The sequence below is a fragment of the Cynoglossus semilaevis genome, unplaced genomic scaffold, assembly GCF_000523025.1.
Source record: "Cynoglossus semilaevis isolate Cse_v1.0 unplaced genomic scaffold, Cse_v1.0 scaffold1033, whole genome shotgun sequence".
Lineage (NCBI taxonomy): Eukaryota > Metazoa > Chordata > Actinopteri > Pleuronectiformes > Cynoglossidae > Cynoglossus > Cynoglossus semilaevis.
In genome coordinates this window covers 555,629-572,790 of record NW_007585109.1, presented here as the reverse complement: position 1 = coordinate 572,790, position 17,162 = coordinate 555,629, and the positions used below count along the sequence as shown (strand labels likewise).

The following is a 17,162-nucleotide window of genomic DNA, read 5'->3' as shown; positions in this document are numbered from 1 at the left end:
GATATAGAAAGAAAGAATATATTTGTACTCATTTTGTCAACTGTATTAGACAGGATTTATATCACAAAAACTACTTTTACTAAAATATCTAACCACAAAAATTCTCTATCTACTCATAGAAGGTTTTATATGTTAACAGTACAATCTAGGCCTCGACTTCTTTGGCCCTGTGAGGACGTAACCACGCTGCATTACTACTTCAGTCTCAACACAACACAAGTCACAGCCACATTGATCCAAGGGAGACTGACTTTAAAAGCCATTTTCTTTTCATTGTCTGTGTGTCAACAGACTCTTCGGGCCCTAAGGTTGACTCCTGTTACAAAGACAGCGAGGCTAGCCGCTCACAGACAGTCACGGAAAAAGATAGAAATGAGAAGAGAGGCAGGGAGTCTATCCCTCTCCCTCTTCCCAGATAAATATTTGATCAGCGGAACTCTGATGGCTATTGATCAGAGCATTTATCCGCTCTTCTTCGATCCCTACAGTCTGTGATCACAGTTTAGATAAACACACGTGTGCCTGTGTATCCTCTGAATGTCAAATGAGAACAGAAGGTTAAAAGCTTAAAGCATTTATCTTCACTTAAGTGTTTTCTAATGACATGACAGTAAGAGTGTTGGAAAAGCACAGATAAAGTCAAAGCTATATTTCTGTGTGTGTGTGTGTGTGTGTGCCCTGTGATATAGCCAGTCATCAGGTTACAGGTTACTCTTCACCTTTCATCTCTTCGAACAACTCCTATTAAGAGCTACGACTAGACGACCATGACGTCCTTGGGACTCACGTTCACTGACCCTGCAGTAGTGCTTACACAAGCAACTTTGGCTTCAAAAAAGATGGGAAACACCATCACAGAGCATGTGTGTGTGTGTGTGTGTGTGTGTGTGTGTCTGCATGGTGCAAGTTAGAATAGAGGAGGAACTCATGATAACTTCACTGCCTTAACTGAATCCCTGTCACCTCCACTGTAGTACCAAAACTATTTTAAAATTTAGTGGAAAAAAACAAATGAAAACATGTAATAACACTAAAGAAAGTAATACTAGAAAAAAAGTGGATACTCATTAACTGTGATTAAAAAATTGAAAGATAATGAAAACAAATCAGGTCAACAACAATGCAGAAAAGGCAAAAAATCAAGAATAACATGTTTGATAAATTCCTCTCTAAGTTGTAAAACAAAATAATTCTGGAAGAATTTAAAAGGGTTGACATTTGTGAAAAGATACATTTACTTTAGCTTTAGTTTTTAATTGTGATTTATTGGCAAAGACAACAGAAAGTCATAAATGAGATAGAGAACCAAGTTAAGGGCTGTGGTTCTCGGTTTGGTAAGAAAGAGAGATATTTTCTATTCTAATCAAGATTACAATCACAAATACACAAAAAACCTGTGTGTTGTGTAGCTGATCTTTTCAGATCAGATACACAATCTGCAGTCAGTTTTGATTTATCTGAAGAATCCCCTCAACTCTGGTCCTCTGGCCTGATTATCGTCACAGCTGCACCTGAGACTCCACGCCTTTTTCAGTCAGAGCGCAAATCCACTGAGAAATCACATCATTTCTGATTTCCTTTAATTGCACAGATTGGCTCTGACAGAGGGTAACGCATACAGGCATTAACTGTGGGATTACACGTAATTCAATTCCAGTGATGCTGTTAGGATCTGTTGTCATTAAAGACAATTCCATCTGCACTTCTCCAGGCCATATTTACTCCTTCTGCAGAGCCTAACTAAAGCCTTGGGGTAATCAGCATCCACACAGTGAGGAACAACCGCATCAACAGTTTGATTCTATTTGATCCTAACCTTGTTAGAAAAGTTTATCTTTCATCCTTTTTTAATTGATGTGCATTCATGAGTCGAGGAGAACATTTAGGAGAACAGGATGAATTAACAATGACCAGAGAAAATAAACAACATTCTAGTCAGCAGTCCGCTGAGTTCATTCATCTCTTCAATGGTTTGTTCTCACCAGTAAAAGTAGAATTCTGTTAAAAGTTAATTAGACCAATTAGCTGTTAGCTTGCTATCATCTCCTCATATCCACTGACATTCAAGTCAGCCATCACGGTAGATTGGTAGTGAAACGCTGAGTCTTCATCACTCTCTCATCTTGCTATTCCTGGTCAGGATTTGACTATAGCAGCGGCAAAAATTCCCTCACAAGTAGGAATACTTTCTCTTTGAAGTCCTCACTCTTCTTTGATCTCCCAGTTCTCAATGTGTTCTGGAGATGAATGAGAAGATCCAGGTGCTGGTGATCAAATGTCTGTTTCTGGCTTCATGATTCCAGGCAGGAGACCACAGTCTGGCCTCAGCAGCTGTGTATACACAGTACATGGATCGATAACAGCAGAGAGTGTGTATTGATTATGTGTGTAAGTGATACTAGAATGGGGGCTGTTACGGAAGGGAAGGAGGAGAAGGATCAGGAGGGAGGGAGGGAGGACGGTGGCCTGGATTAAGGTAACAGAGAGATACAGCCTTGGGGTGACCCTGGTGAGCTTCATGTCACGTCTGTGTCCACGCTCTTATTCGGCTGCTTTTTCTCTGATATATGTGCAGTATGTAACAATTACACCGTGCAGATGGGAGGTTATCTAACACGTCCTAAACATGTGCCCTACATACAACAAGAACATTGACATTGAATCTTGACATTGACCAGGACGCATAGTTTTCAGACCAGATGTTTTTCAGATGTATCAAAGAACATGAAGGGCAGGAGCATGGGGCAGGAGCGGGTCAAAGGGTTTGCTGTAACTCACTGAGACCCTTGATGGTCACCATGTTAGGTACAACTGCTCAACGAACTCTTAATCTTTCTAATGTTTTCATCCAAGTGATCAAAGTTTTTCAATAAAGTACGTCTCCATATTTTTTCTTGAATTTTTAGATCCCGATACTTTTCTTCTTATGTACAGTAGGTGTCTCTTAATTGTCTTGATTTAATTAATTCACTGCTCCAAAATTCTAACCGTTGGCATTTTCTAATTTCAAATGATTGACCTCTACCAGTAACCTCCTGCTTTCTGCCAAAACAGAAACCTGACCCACTTGACTTGCCTGTTGCCCTTTCTTTATATTGATCACTTTCTGCTGTGGACGGAGTCACATGGAAAACATCTGTTCTAATGTGAATCTTAGGGCTCCCATAGGAATGAGATGGTTCAGTTACACCAGCAGCTCCACCAAGCACAATATATCTGGGGATCAAAATATCAACATATCAAATATCCCCATGTTGATCCCAGTAATGAAATCTCTATAGCCATAGAGTGTTGAGATATTTTTATCAGCTGGAAATAGCTGCACGGTGAGCAGAACATGTTTACACGGATGAATTAATGTGGAGCAAAGACAAGTAAACGTTCTGTAAAACACAGACTAGCTGTTATGGTTAACAGGGTAATTACTGTCCTAATTCCTCCAGTTAAGGGAGGTAAACATATTCATTAAATGTGCTTCAATGTCAATCCAGTCTAGGACACAATTTTTCCAACGTCCTTCCACATCATTGATTTTAACAGCGTCACACTACCATTACTTCAACAGCATGAAATATGTTCTATTTGCTGACAGTACTCACAACAGTAAGTGACATCAATGAGCAACAGCTTAGCCCAGAGAATGTTAAGAAATCTGAACATGTATTAAATGTATGTGTTTAAAAAGATACGCACAGGAAAAAGCTGGACTCTGGAATCACAATCGTATTCTGTCACGTCAAATTTTCACACCAGATTCAAGGTTGTGCAGAAGAACAGGTTCACTGCGCAACACAAACACACAGGTTAAATATCCAACAAACACACATATTTATTAAAAATGCTAAGCAAGTACTAAAACTCCGACACAGAGAAACAACAGGTTTTCAGCAAGTTGATCCACATGTCAAATTATGTCCCTCTTCCTGAGACACTTTAAATGTGTCGTGATGGCGTGTTGTTCTTGAAAAGTAGGTTCTCAATTTATTTTATATATTTAAAAAAATAATTTCACAACAACAACAAGGAACCATTATCTGTCATATGTAGTGGAAGACAGTGAAAAATGGAGTCGAGTCACTCGGTCGCCCTGACATCAATCTTTTTGGTACATACATCACCACACTTCAGAGACCACCAGAATTCACTACAAAAAGCAGACAGCTGCTGTGTCAACACATGGCACACATGGTTCTTTTTTCTTTGAAGGCGTACAACAACCATGTCATGTGACAAAAAGGCAGGTCAAAGTTACCAGTTACTTACCTTTGATCTCTGCTATATAGCTTTTATGTGGCACTGTTATAGGAAAAGGCTAAACCTCGTCTTTTCGAACATCTGGGACAACAAGGACATAAAAATACATATACTGTAATAGAGCGCAGTAAAATTCTGAGAGCTCCAGTGGAGCACCAACAACAAACAGGAAGAGATGGTTGAATTTCTGTCAGGACACTGACTAAGCTATGGTCTAATGGGACTAAAGGGAGCTTTTCCTACAGAACACCGTGCAGTTCCCCTGCTTTGATGCTACTATCCTTTGTCTATACTTAGTTCACTGCACTGTCCTAGATACAGCCTGTGGTCATTTGTGATTATACCTTAACAACAAATAATGTCCCAAAAAAGAATTAAATTATGCCAGAAAAAATCTTGTGATCCATGGATAGAAGTGTTTTCACACAGGACTTTCATGGAATGAAGTACTAAATGAAGATAGGTTTCTGTTCACAGACGGTTTCTCTTCTCATCCACCACATGTCCCGCCAAACTACACAAACACTTTCACCACTTGTAAGAGCTCCAGTGAGGTTTTGTCTTGGCTTGGTTGGGCTGGCACGTTTGACTGGTTTAAGGTGTAAAAGTATCGCTCTAATGCGCTCTGGTGCCATGGCTCCACCCACAATTAACATTACTGCCAACGTGGGATTTTTTGTCTCACTTTAAAGTTTGTGAGTGTGGGCTTCTTTTCCTATTGTCACAGTAACAGAACGCCAGTCAGGGCTGATCATGCTGAAAACTGTAGATGAAAGTGCACAAACGGTGGGAGAATAGATCAGAGCTGAGCAGTCAATAGATTTATAAGATAAATAGGTAAAAATCTTTTCTATTAATAAAAATCTAAAATATTGAGTGTAGATCAGTGATCCCCAACCCCCGGGTCGTGGATGGGCACCTGTCCATGGGTCAATTGGTACCAGGGCTGCACAGAAAGAATGCATAACTTACATTATTTCCATTTTATTTTTATCTGATTCTGAATGATGTCTATGACTCACACTGGACACGTCACGATGCTTGACTCGGTCACAAAAAAACATACGTCTTAAAAGAGTCAGTGAGGAGACAGAAGAAGAGTCTACGTCTTCAAAGAAAAAGAAAGCTCCATTTAACAGACAATTCCAGGAGTCCTACTTGAAATATAGATTTTTTGGGCCAGGTTGTTCCCATGCACCGAGCCTGCGCTGCTTAACACGCTGCGTGCGGCTCTCTAATGAGGCAATGAAGCCTTCAAAACTGCTCTGCCACTTGGAGACCAAGCGTTCTGCATTAAAAAAAGTTGCATATGCAGTGACTTAACGTTTATTATTATATTTAAAAAATACCAGTTTTTATGCCGGTTGTATCATTTTATTTAACTGTATTTATCTGCCGCACCTTAAAGGGCGGTCGGTGAAGGTTGGGGACCTCTGGTGTAGATAATACATGAATAAAGATCAACTGCTCTAATGTTGGCAAATCTCTAACAGCTTTTCATCTCCTAGTATTTAGACCTAATCTAATTTTAGAGCATTGTTAACACATTGAGTCTTTGAAAATGTAAACAAATATGCTCTGGTTAAAAAAATGTCACCTCAATTCCTCCTAGCACCATCGTTCAGTGTCACGGTGATAATTGTGTTCTCACAGCCCTGTAGGCAAACCCTGTCCAATTATAGGTCAATGAACACCATGTGATAGAATTCTCTATTTCTCTCAACAAAAACAGCAAATGCGGAGAATCCAGCAGCCTTTCCAGCAGCTCTGCTTCTTTAATTCTGCTCCAACGTGACAGATTTACACCATGGGTTTACTGATGGATTCTGTGCTGAGGTTATGAGTCTGTGGTCTGTGTCCAAGTACAGGGGTATTGGCTGGCTCAACCTGAAGCACCTCCAGTTCCACGTTCAAGGCCAGAGATAAAAAGGCAGCACATTTCTCGACCCTCTATCTTCTTTATCTCCACAAAATTTCTTGAGGATAAAATTGAATTTCAATGATATTTCCAGGATCAAGGCGAGAGGGCGAAGACTGGGAAAAACATAATGTATGAAAACTGCACTTTACTGCACACACACACACATCCACACACAATACGCCTACATCCTCTGCAGACACAAGATAAGAGGTCCTACATTTTTCGGTGTTGACTTTTCACAATCATAACTGCTGATGCTGTTTTTTAATGTTTAATGTTTGCTCAGAACAGCGTGGCCAAAATATCATAAAATAAAATAGTTCTATGCTTTCCTGTCACATACTCATGCAGCCTGACCCTGAGGCTACTATAGCAGGTGTTGCACACTGATTTTACTTTATATTTTATGAGTGTCCCATGAAGGAAAAGTGAATAAGTAATAATATAGAATATATCTGCGGGGGAGAACACATCCAGAGAGCTGATCTTGGAGAAAATACTGTGACTTGAAGTCAGGAGAAAAAGTATGGTTGAAATTTAAAGCCATTTAGTTATAGTATATATAAGTAAGTAAGTAATATATATTATAAGTATAACTTATAATTATCTTTTAAAATATATATAATATAAATGAATGCATAGTAAATTAAAAGCATTTTCTCTTTCATTGCCATCAACAGAAAATTTAGACCCAAGGTGGTGCTCATGGAACACACACAATGAAGTTGCTGCAAAACACAAATAAAATATTAAAGTTAAGTAACAAAGGTGACGTCAATAACTGTACTCAAACTGAGTTAAGCTGACTACGGTATTTAAAAGCCTTTTTGTCTGGAAGAATAACATTTTCTGACTTTGAAACAGCAGCGGTTTCAAACCTTTAACTTGGATAGTGGAGCATATTTAAATAGTCACAATGCAGTAGGAAAATAGAGACGAAGAAGAGTTTGTCTGTGAACAGGCTACAATTGTTTCGTCCTTTTTCAGCAGAAACGACAGATCTTATCCAAAATGAAAACATGATCAGTCTTTGACGTTATCAGGAAATAGAAGGGCCACCGGCTGAGAAGAGAACAACCTCGTTCTTACAGTGATTATGGATGCAGTGACCACGGCAGAGAGGAAATCCCATCACCACAGGAGTCAACTGAAGCACCTGTTCTCCACTTGTGCACCTCCCCTCGACCACATCCTATCCCCTTACCCCCAGACAGGGATTACACTGTTGTTTGAGTCAGAACAGCCGGACCATCACACGCCCTGCTGAGTGTGTTACTGATAACACCATTTCTACAGTAGTATAGACATGTGCTGTTAACACATGTCTACACAGTGGGAAAAAAAATGGACTTGTCCCAAATAAAAAAAAAAATTGTTAGTCCAGATTTGGGTGAATTCTGCTGAATAAAAACACACTGTGTTGAATGCAAAAATTGTGAAAAAGTGAAGAATTAGAACAAAAATAACATTTTAACCATGCAAAGTGAGTAAAAATCAAAATGAACACAAGGACAGCATCAGCACAGATTAGTTCAGCGCAGTGTACTCCCTGTGGTCCCTGAAATGTATATATACATTTTACAACTTGCAGCATACTATATATTTAGGTGAAGACCCCTTTGTATGGTTAAATATATACAGTACATTAATCAACATATATTGTTCTGTGATTGACCAAAAAGTAACCAGCCGTTTACAGAGACCAGTGTCCATAGATTTCTTCGTGCCGGTGCAGAGCAGTTCATCAATCGTCTTCATCCAAAGCTGAAGTCCAGTCAATCCCACCAGCCCCTGCCACCTGTCCTTCACCCTCCCTCAGGGTGAAGGCACAGGGTGATGGCCAGATGGCTCTTGAAGGCCAAGCAGCATCCTGACTGAAGCATCCTCCCCACCCCCAACCTCAGAGCTTAACGCCTGGACCCACCTCCACCCCGTGACCCCCCTGCTCTCCTCCTCTACCCAATCTGAAAACCCGAGTCCCAGTGCTCGTCAGTGCTGCATGACTGAGCAAACACAGTCCTGCACCAAAATAAATCCCCCGTCTCTTGTAGACAGCAGCCGGTTTTGCAAGAAAAGCTTAGGCTGTGCTCTCTCATCTTTGCTTGCAAAACACAAGTCGGGACAGAGATTTTTTTTTTCTATCACAAAGAGCCAGTGCCTGGCCCTGGATCTAATCCTTTATTGGTTAACAATAAGAAAGTAGTCTGTAATTCTGTTCAGGCTGCAGAGCAGTGAGCTTGACCAACCTCCAATAATAATAATAGGTTCAGGGCATTCTGATCTATGACGACAATAATCCTTTATCTGGACTGTCCAGTGAGGAGGTAGACTGTAAGGCAGGCCAGTTAAAGGACAGATAATGTTTACAATAAACTCTAAATAATCTGACCAGCCTGCTCATTTATCATTTGGAAGTCCCTGCTCTCTGATATTACATTCAATTAGTTTCAGACAGCAGCAGTGCAGCACTGCAAGCAACAACAATCAATCAAACCTGGTCTATGACAAATTGTCATCTCTCTAGTCTCTCATCATATCTAGGCAACAGTAATGTTGGAGACACAGTACTGATAAAGTAGTGGACCTTTAGCAATCAGAAACATTGCAAAATAAGCATTATTTTATCGTTAATATTGCTTTAATCTGTATTAGGTTAGCAGTTTTGTTAGGACAGAGGCTACAGTTGGCAATTTAAAGGGTGACTTTGTTCACTTTAAGAACAATACACTCAGTTGACGGTTAAGGGTCAGTTTGTCGAGGTGTTTATATATAATAAAAAAAATCTTTAACCGATGTACGACTAACAGATACAGCTGCAACGTGACCTCTGAGGTTTTTCTATGGACGCACTGAGGGATCAATATGATGGAAACTGGAGAGAAAGCTGGAGTAATGACATATTTATGGATGAGTGAACACCGTCAGGTGGATGGATGTCAGTTGGTGCAAGGACAGCAAGGACTATTGACCAACCACTGTTGCATCATCACACCGATGGATCATTCAAGGCGATGGAGAGAAACCGGTGAAGCTTCCGAACCAGAACTTTTCCTACGGCACAAATGCAGCATCCTGAAATGTCACACTCCTCGACCTCTTCTGGTGCTTCAGGTGTGTCACTCAAATAGTTACAAAAAAGGCTTCTAAAGAATAACCACAGCCTGAGGTCACAGCACACACACACTCACACACATTAGCCATTAATAGCTCATTATGCTACCAAGCCTCATCCAAGCATATCAAAGTCCACTTAATGAGCAGTCAGAAAGTAGAATGGTGAAAGCCAACACAATTTCCAATGGCTTTGTTTGCACAATTAGTGTCACATTTCCTTTCATCTGCACTGTGCTGAATCTATAATAGATTTCATAACAGCCTGCTCCCCGTCACCTTCTCAATGCCCTTCATCATCTATTAGACACTAATGGAAGAGGCTGGGACCTGTGGTCAGACTGTGTTTTTATTTTTATTTTTTTTTCTTTCTGGCACACGAAGTGTTTCCAGTGTTTCCATTACCTTACACATTAGCATAATGAAACCTGGCGGTGGATAATAAATACACTCTAAACACGACCTGCTCACCAAACATGGAACAGTAACGCATGACTTAGAGAAACACAGCAGTTATGTCAACGCCATCTGCACACTGACATTTGATGTGATGTAAAAAAAAAAGGACATGCAAATGAATCAGCATTTTGGAACATGAAATTTTGTCTTCTGTCTTAAAAAAAATCCAGTCTTTATGGCGGGGCGGAGCCAGAGGGTAGGCCAGGTGTTTAATATGCTGTGCAGCCACTGTTAATCAAAGATCAGCTCAGAATGTGCTCCAATAAGTGAAGCATGCCTTCTAGACCTGGAGAGCACAGGCATCTCAGCCTTTCCAAACTCATTTCACGCTGGCTCTCACAAAGCCGTGGTAAACTGGAGGCGCAGTTCATTAATCAAAAATAATGAATATGTAGTGTATGACCCCGCTGTCACTGGTAAAAACAACTTTTTACTAATTTACACAGGCGACCTATATTTTCAGATTTACAACGTGACCTTCCTTGTATCATTTCACCTAAGTCTCAGTGTCAGCAAGTTCTGTGTAGATGATTTAGTTGTTGTAATTTGTTCTTTCCAAATCTATTTTGAATTGAATGAGAGGACATGTAGATTTATCACATTTTCAAGAATATTAGTATTAGAGTACTGAGGTCCTGATTAAGTAACTAATGTATGTAACTAATGCTCTGGCTTGTGTTTTTATTTGTGTAATTATGTAACAAATTGTAAATCAGTGTTTTATCGCTGGCACAGTTCTGTTTTTCATGTTTCATTAAATTCCTCATATCATGACAGGACCAATCTTACTGTAATTTTCACTCCTGTATTTGTCCCTGAAGTTAAAATACCTCCAAACTGCTGACATTGTTGACCTACTTAGATAAGATACCCATGAGGACAATGAGACACTAAAATGAACACACAACACTAGCTGTAAACTGGCTAAATTCTACACCCAAGTAGGAGTGCAAATGTATGTTACCACTGCGTTGCCGCTAGACTGTCCTTTGTCTCTGTTTTGCTACTTGTCAGATGCACCATTTACCTGTTCTGCTCCAGATATGCCAAAGATGTTGGGAAAATTAACTAACAGAGAGCTGTGTCTGCATTGTTTGGTAAAGACCAGCACACGAGAGAAGCTGGGTTTCTGTGATTTCCTTCGAGTTATTTGAAATTATTGTTAAGAAATTTGGTCCAGACTCAAACAGCAGTACACAGACCAGATGTAATGTAAATAAATAAGAGAAAATGTCTCTCATACACGCAAGACACAACAGAGATACATAACCTTAGGTGTTGACATGGTCTCCTGTAAAAGTGAAATGTTTTGGGAGACTGATGTGTCCCAGTGACATCCAGTCAGAGTCTGGAGCTTCACTCCTTCACAGCTGGATAAAAACACTAACCATCCTATCTGAAAGCCTGCCTTTCTCCATTCTGCTTTATCAAGTTTTGAGCACGTGTTCATCACAACGCGATCATTTTCTGTTTTCCCATAATGCACTCCATGATTGGGACTAGCTGGACAATAATACGTGAAGCAGGGGACAGGTGAGAGACTAAATCTACGAAGAGCAGAAAATCCAATTACTTCCTGCTGCGGTGAGTATCATATATAGGATCTTGAACTCACACAGTCTGGGTAATTGTCAGGGACATTGAATCTTGCTGCATGGGAGCCTGAGGTAATTCTCCAACAATGAGAGCCTCTGTGTCCACATTACTACCTCAGTGCTTTCAATTTATTTAAGTCGGCTCGTGTCCATTAAGAGGGAAGGTGAGTATTGGCTCAGACAAGCACAACCTCCTGTCCCTGGAGAGAAGTGCACATCAGGCCTTGTCTGGACTGATAATGCTGCCACATCTGCAGATGGAGAGGAATTATTTTTAAAGTGCAGACATGTCACTGCTGATTTCTAATTGAGTTAGCAGGGGTGAAAAAAAGATGCATACAGAAAAAAATGTGATTTTGTATATTTTAGGATTTGAGCTACAATGGAAAAGTCCCTCAGCTGCCTGCTGTGTTCCAGCTTCCAGGGAAAGGCTCTGCAGGCAGGAAAAATGGGAAAAACAGCAGCTGGGACTTGGTGGTAAAAAATTAATATTCATGTTCTACATATTCCCATGTGACTAATTCACACACCTGATCAAATCAATAATTAACAGGGGAAGTAGCAATGAGGATAAGAAAGAAACCAAAGAACAGACCTTCTCGTTCCACTAATCTCTAACACGTGCATACAATAGAGTGAGGTTAAAAAATAAATTAAACTAAATGACATGGAATCAGACTTAGCAAAAACGCACTACACAGCAGCCCTAAAAAACAAACAATTTTTATCTGATTTAATCTGGCTAAATTTGATAAATAATCATGATTAAGCAAGATAAATCAGAATTCCTAAATATGTAAAAATAAATAAAGCAACTACATGTTTTTGTTTCTCACCTGTTTTGTTTTGTGATTATTCCAAATGATGGAATTATTAATCTGGACAAAGTGAATACGTCAAGCAAAACTTCAGTGAGAAATAAAATGGGGAGGGGGTGGAAAGGGAAGATGGGGCAGACTTGTTTTTTCACACTATCCTCCTTCATTATGGAAGCTTTTATACATACACTTTCCAGTGAATACATTGGTTGACTTCAATGTTACTTCTGTTAACTTTATGTTCATGGTTTGACTGTTGGCTCAATATTAGAACTGAGTTTCAATGCACAGTTTGATGTTTCATGTTAGGCTTTTACTATCTGGACAAATGTCATTTTAATCAGATCGGCATCGGTCTAAACAACAGTCTTTATTTAAAAAAAAACCTGAGTGGACATGAGCCAAAGATCTAAGACATGAGGATCATTCTCACTTCGCTGCCATAGACATAGATGCACCAAATGCAGCAGAAAGTGAAGAAATGCATTCAACCACATCACATCAGTTCATTCACTGGTGGAGGTGTGACTGTCTTTAAACCCGCAGCAGCAGCCTATCATCCATACATCCCTTTAACTGCAGCCTCATCCAGAAAACCACCCAGAGAAACTATTCAACAGCAGCACTAAATCAACACCATGGTGAAAATGCAGAGGGAAGCTCAAACACAGAAAATGGGCAACGGTGTTAAGTACTCCATCAATCAATCTTACTACAGACCACTAAAGTTAATTCTACTCAGCCACAAAGCATCAGAGAGAACTCAACAGGATCTTTTCACTGACTGGAGAGACTTGAATCATTTTAGTGCTTCTTAAAGGGGCTAAGGTCAGAGAAGGTCAGGATGCTGTTGGTCAGTGGCTGAGCAGAATGTTTAAGTTCTTCTTCCTGACATTTAATAATCTGTGTCATTTTATTTACCTTTAGAGCAGCCAAACCTGTGTCTTCCTTGAATGTTTTGTCAACAAGTTCATCACTATGTAGCACTACAGGATAAATCTGTTGCAACAAACATGTAGAGGAGAAAGGGGATGCATCATTTCCTCACCTTTTTCTGGTCCTCCAAGCCATGCAGCACTGCTTTCCTCCTCTGGTGCTGCTGTGGACTCGCCTCTGCTCCTCCCTCCATTTTCCCATAAGTGACTCCTTCGTTGCTTCCACAGATAAATATCCGTATAGAGAATTAAGAGGAATACTTTGTCAGAGTACTTCAGTCCCCTTCCAGTGGGGTTTCCAGTTCTGGTGCATGAATTTAAAACACAGAAAGATTGTGTGTCCATCAACTTTCCTTCAAGGAGAAGATGCCACCCATTCCCCAGTGGGGTCCAAGCAGATTCACGTGCTGTGCCTTGGCCATATCACTTCTTGGTGAGTATTCTCTGTAGTGTCAGGTCAACAAAGGCTGGACTGAGGACAGACAAAAGGAGGACGAGACAACCTCAATGACAGAGACCATCTTTTATCATTGGCTTTAAAAAAGGGTTGGGGTGGATTTCCATTTCTGTGTAGACTTCAGTGTTAGGATATATCCACAGGTATTTAAAAAAAACAACAGAAAAGGCAGATCAGTCACAGGTCGAAGGTCAAGTGAGGCATCTTGGCAGGAAACAAGTGCTGATGTTGAAGAAAAACATGTTAAAAAGTGACAAAATGACAATTTAACATCTTCACGGTGCTACACACACTGTTAAAGCAAATGAACCACACCAGTTCATAAAATACATGATTCTTTTTTTTAGATATCAATGACATTGCAAATAGTTTGAAATTATTACGATAAAACAGCAACTCCTTAAACTTCAATTTTCAAGTGAGAAAAACAATTAACAGAAAATCTGTGACTAATTGCTGCAGGTGTTTTTCCACCAATCACAGAAACACCTGTTTAAAACAACATCTGACAAGATTGTTTTCAAACACAAACTTCTTAAAATGCATTTGGGTTTTCTGTCTGTAGAGTCTTCTTTAGATAATAAACTAACATTTAACTCAGTACAGTTACATTTTCTTGCTGGCGGCTTGAGCCACTGCAGCATCCCTGCAGGAAAATCTGTCTGCACTCACGGGCTGCTTGGCTGACACACGCTGCACCGATCTTAATGAAAAGTCATCACATTTCTAGGAATAGATTAACTACTCATAGACATACTTTGTGAGAGAAGTTGAAGTGAAAAGACACGGTGCTCACCTCCGCACTTCTCCGTCTCTCTCCGTCCCCGTACTGAGGGTCCCTGCCTCGTGTGAGGCTCTGCCCGCTCCTATGGCTCAGAGCGGAGCGGCTAGATGCTGCATTCACGTGCTGTTGGAAACATTGCGTTCAAAAGGCTCGCCACAATCTAAAAATACATATGTTTTTGCTAATGGCTGTTATACATTCAATCAGAATTTTCTCTCAATTTTGTCAATGCAATGAAATTCAATGCAATGCAATACCATACAATACAATACAAGAAATGTCATGGCAAAACACAGCAGCACAGTGAGACAAAATAATCTCAAACAAAATTGCCCAGAATATTCTTGGGAGGTGGAATAAATAAATAAATATTAGCATACCTAAACTGACTAACTAAAAAGTGAAGTGACACCACTTCAGTCACTGGTTATGAAGAACACCAAAGTGTTTTGGTTTGTATGAATTGAAATGTATGATTAATTTGCCAAAACTAAAAAAATACCTTATGAACAGCTTACATGTCCTGTGCCTTAGATTACACAAAATAACGCAATGAATAGCTCAGGCATATGTTGCATGCCTTGTATTGTACGACATAATGTTCCAACTTGTTTTATTTATAGTTAAATAGTATATGAAATGGGACTGAAAATGTTGCATATCAGTTAAAATGTCCTAAATTTCTCCAGTTGGACTGTTGTTGGGCCTACAAATGGGTTGTTATTTTTGTAAATATTAAAAAAAAGTTTAAATTTTGTTTTATTGCACATGTTCACATCTGTTTCAATTGAACTTCAGTCAAATCTGAAAATGTACAATTTATATTGTTAGGTATTTATATTTGATAAGTGGTATTGAAATTAAAATGTGATTTTTTTTATGTGATTTTGGGGTAAATGCCACCTGTCCTCCAAAAAATTATTTCCCAACCAAATTAAGGTGCGAGACTTTATATTATTTTCGGGGAGTACCTGAATGCAGCATTCAGGGTACTCCACGCTTACTCCTGCATCCGTAACATTACGTCACTGAATGCCTACATTCTCTCCCAGCATCCTTGAAGTTTCTGTCCTGTTCCCATGGAGATTATTCGTAAAGAGGACTTTACTGCCATCTAGCGTCCACATAGAGACAAGCCAACAATGAATCATCATTCATAAAGATGCAAAACGATCAACATAACCAACTACCAGTACATAAGAAGGGCGCCGCCCGGCACCGTGTAGTGAGTCCAGAGAAATAATAGTAATAGTTGATGTGTGACATGAATGAATGAATGAATGAGTGAGATAATAAAGTGGAAGTTTGCAGGCGAGTGGTGGAACCTGCTTTAATGTTTGGGGACAGTGACATATATGACACATTTCTTCTCTGCACAAACATTTGTCTTCATTCTACTTCTACTTCTACTGCTTTGCACCAACAATGCACCAGTGAACATTTCACATGAGATGTGATCTGAATTCCTAATGCCACGGCAGATTGAGCAGTTATGGGATTAAGGGTAAACATTTGCTCTTGGTCCTTTACCAAACATATCTCCAGCTCTCGATGAATTATGCATGTGCCCTGTCACTGCTAAACACAAAAGGCTATTTGTACATTATTTTGCCAGATAGCCAGTGCATGATTTACTCATTGCCACCCTGACCTGAACTTTACTGATTGACTGTAGTATGGACTCCACCCACAAGGTAGAACAAATATATGAACTGGTAATTGTCCAGATGAATTGAATTGGTGGACATTGTGTTTAAACATGTGTGCTGAATTTTCTTCCTAAATTTCCAATTCATTAAATTACCAAAGCCCATCTGACATGTTGTTAACAGAGAAGGCTAACTTAGGGGGAAACCTTAATTGTGCCTTTGCCCTTCATCTCTCATTGAAAATATCTTTCCTGCCAACAGCCAGTATTCAGCCAGTAATTATCATGTAAATTAGGATTAAGTGCAAACAGAGAACACTTTAATCAAATAAGTCTGTTAGTTAACATTCAGTAACATGGTTGTAGGTTGCATCTGTGCATGTGGGTCTGATGGATGGTTCACGGTTGGTCTGAATTAAATAATTAGTTTGTTTTTGATAAGAATGTTGATGTAAACCAATAAATAAATAAATAAAAGAGAACACATGTCCAGACATATGGGCTTACAAAAGTGCAACACAACTGAAGCATGTTTGTACTATTTGATAAATGCTACACAATTTAATTTTAACAACAGTGCCATTGACAATAGCATCTAATTAAAATGCATTTCTGAATACAAAGGAAAACACACAGGACAAGAAATATATTGTGACCTAAAATGTCTCAGTGTACACTAAAATATTGTTTAGCTTACACTGTATGACTTAGTCACAAGATGATTATCATAAAGAGAGCTTATAGTCAAAGTCATAAAGTTCCGGCACAGATGCTTTATTTTGAAACATCTTTTACTATATTTTTGTCAAGCATTGCGTGGTGCTACTTTCTCCTCAAAAATAAACTATTTAAAAATAAATAGTAAATGTGTTTTTGACCGAACCTCAGTGGAACATGTTAAAATGATTGCCGTTTACACTAATAATGATCTAGGACCATGCTTTTCTTTTACAAAAATATAATTGACTTTTGAAAGAAAATTGATTTCAGGCCTTAGACGAGGCGAAGTAGCAAGCATGTTCTAATAGTACTTATAATATTCTCAGTAAGTAAATTACCAGGGATATACGATTAGTCCTGCCTAATATTTAGGTCATTTGCCACACAGTAGAATATTTAAAACATAACATTAATCTTAAATATCCGCTTAGATTCTTTACTTTAAGCAGGAGAAAAGTTA

General features: G+C 39.3%; 1 long non-coding RNA gene across 2 annotated transcripts in view; it reads right to left on the bottom strand.

Moving 5' to 3' along the window:
• LOC112486532 (uncharacterized) overlaps nucleotides 1-14,603 on the bottom strand; it is a 28,965-nt gene extending 14,362 nt beyond the window's left edge. Inside the window, exons 1-3 of one of the 2 annotated variants that reach the window (XR_003048987.1) lie at nucleotides 14,347-14,603; nucleotides 13,207-13,772; nucleotides 1,216-2,331 (exon numbers count right to left, since the gene is read on the bottom strand). This is a non-coding gene — a long non-coding RNA (uncharacterized LOC112486532). Of the gene's footprint in view, nucleotides 1-1,215; nucleotides 2,332-13,206; nucleotides 13,773-14,346 lie in introns of those variants that run through there. The other variant, XR_003048988.1, reaches the window with a different exon arrangement.
• Between the last annotated feature and the right edge of the window lie 2,559 nt (nucleotides 14,604-17,162).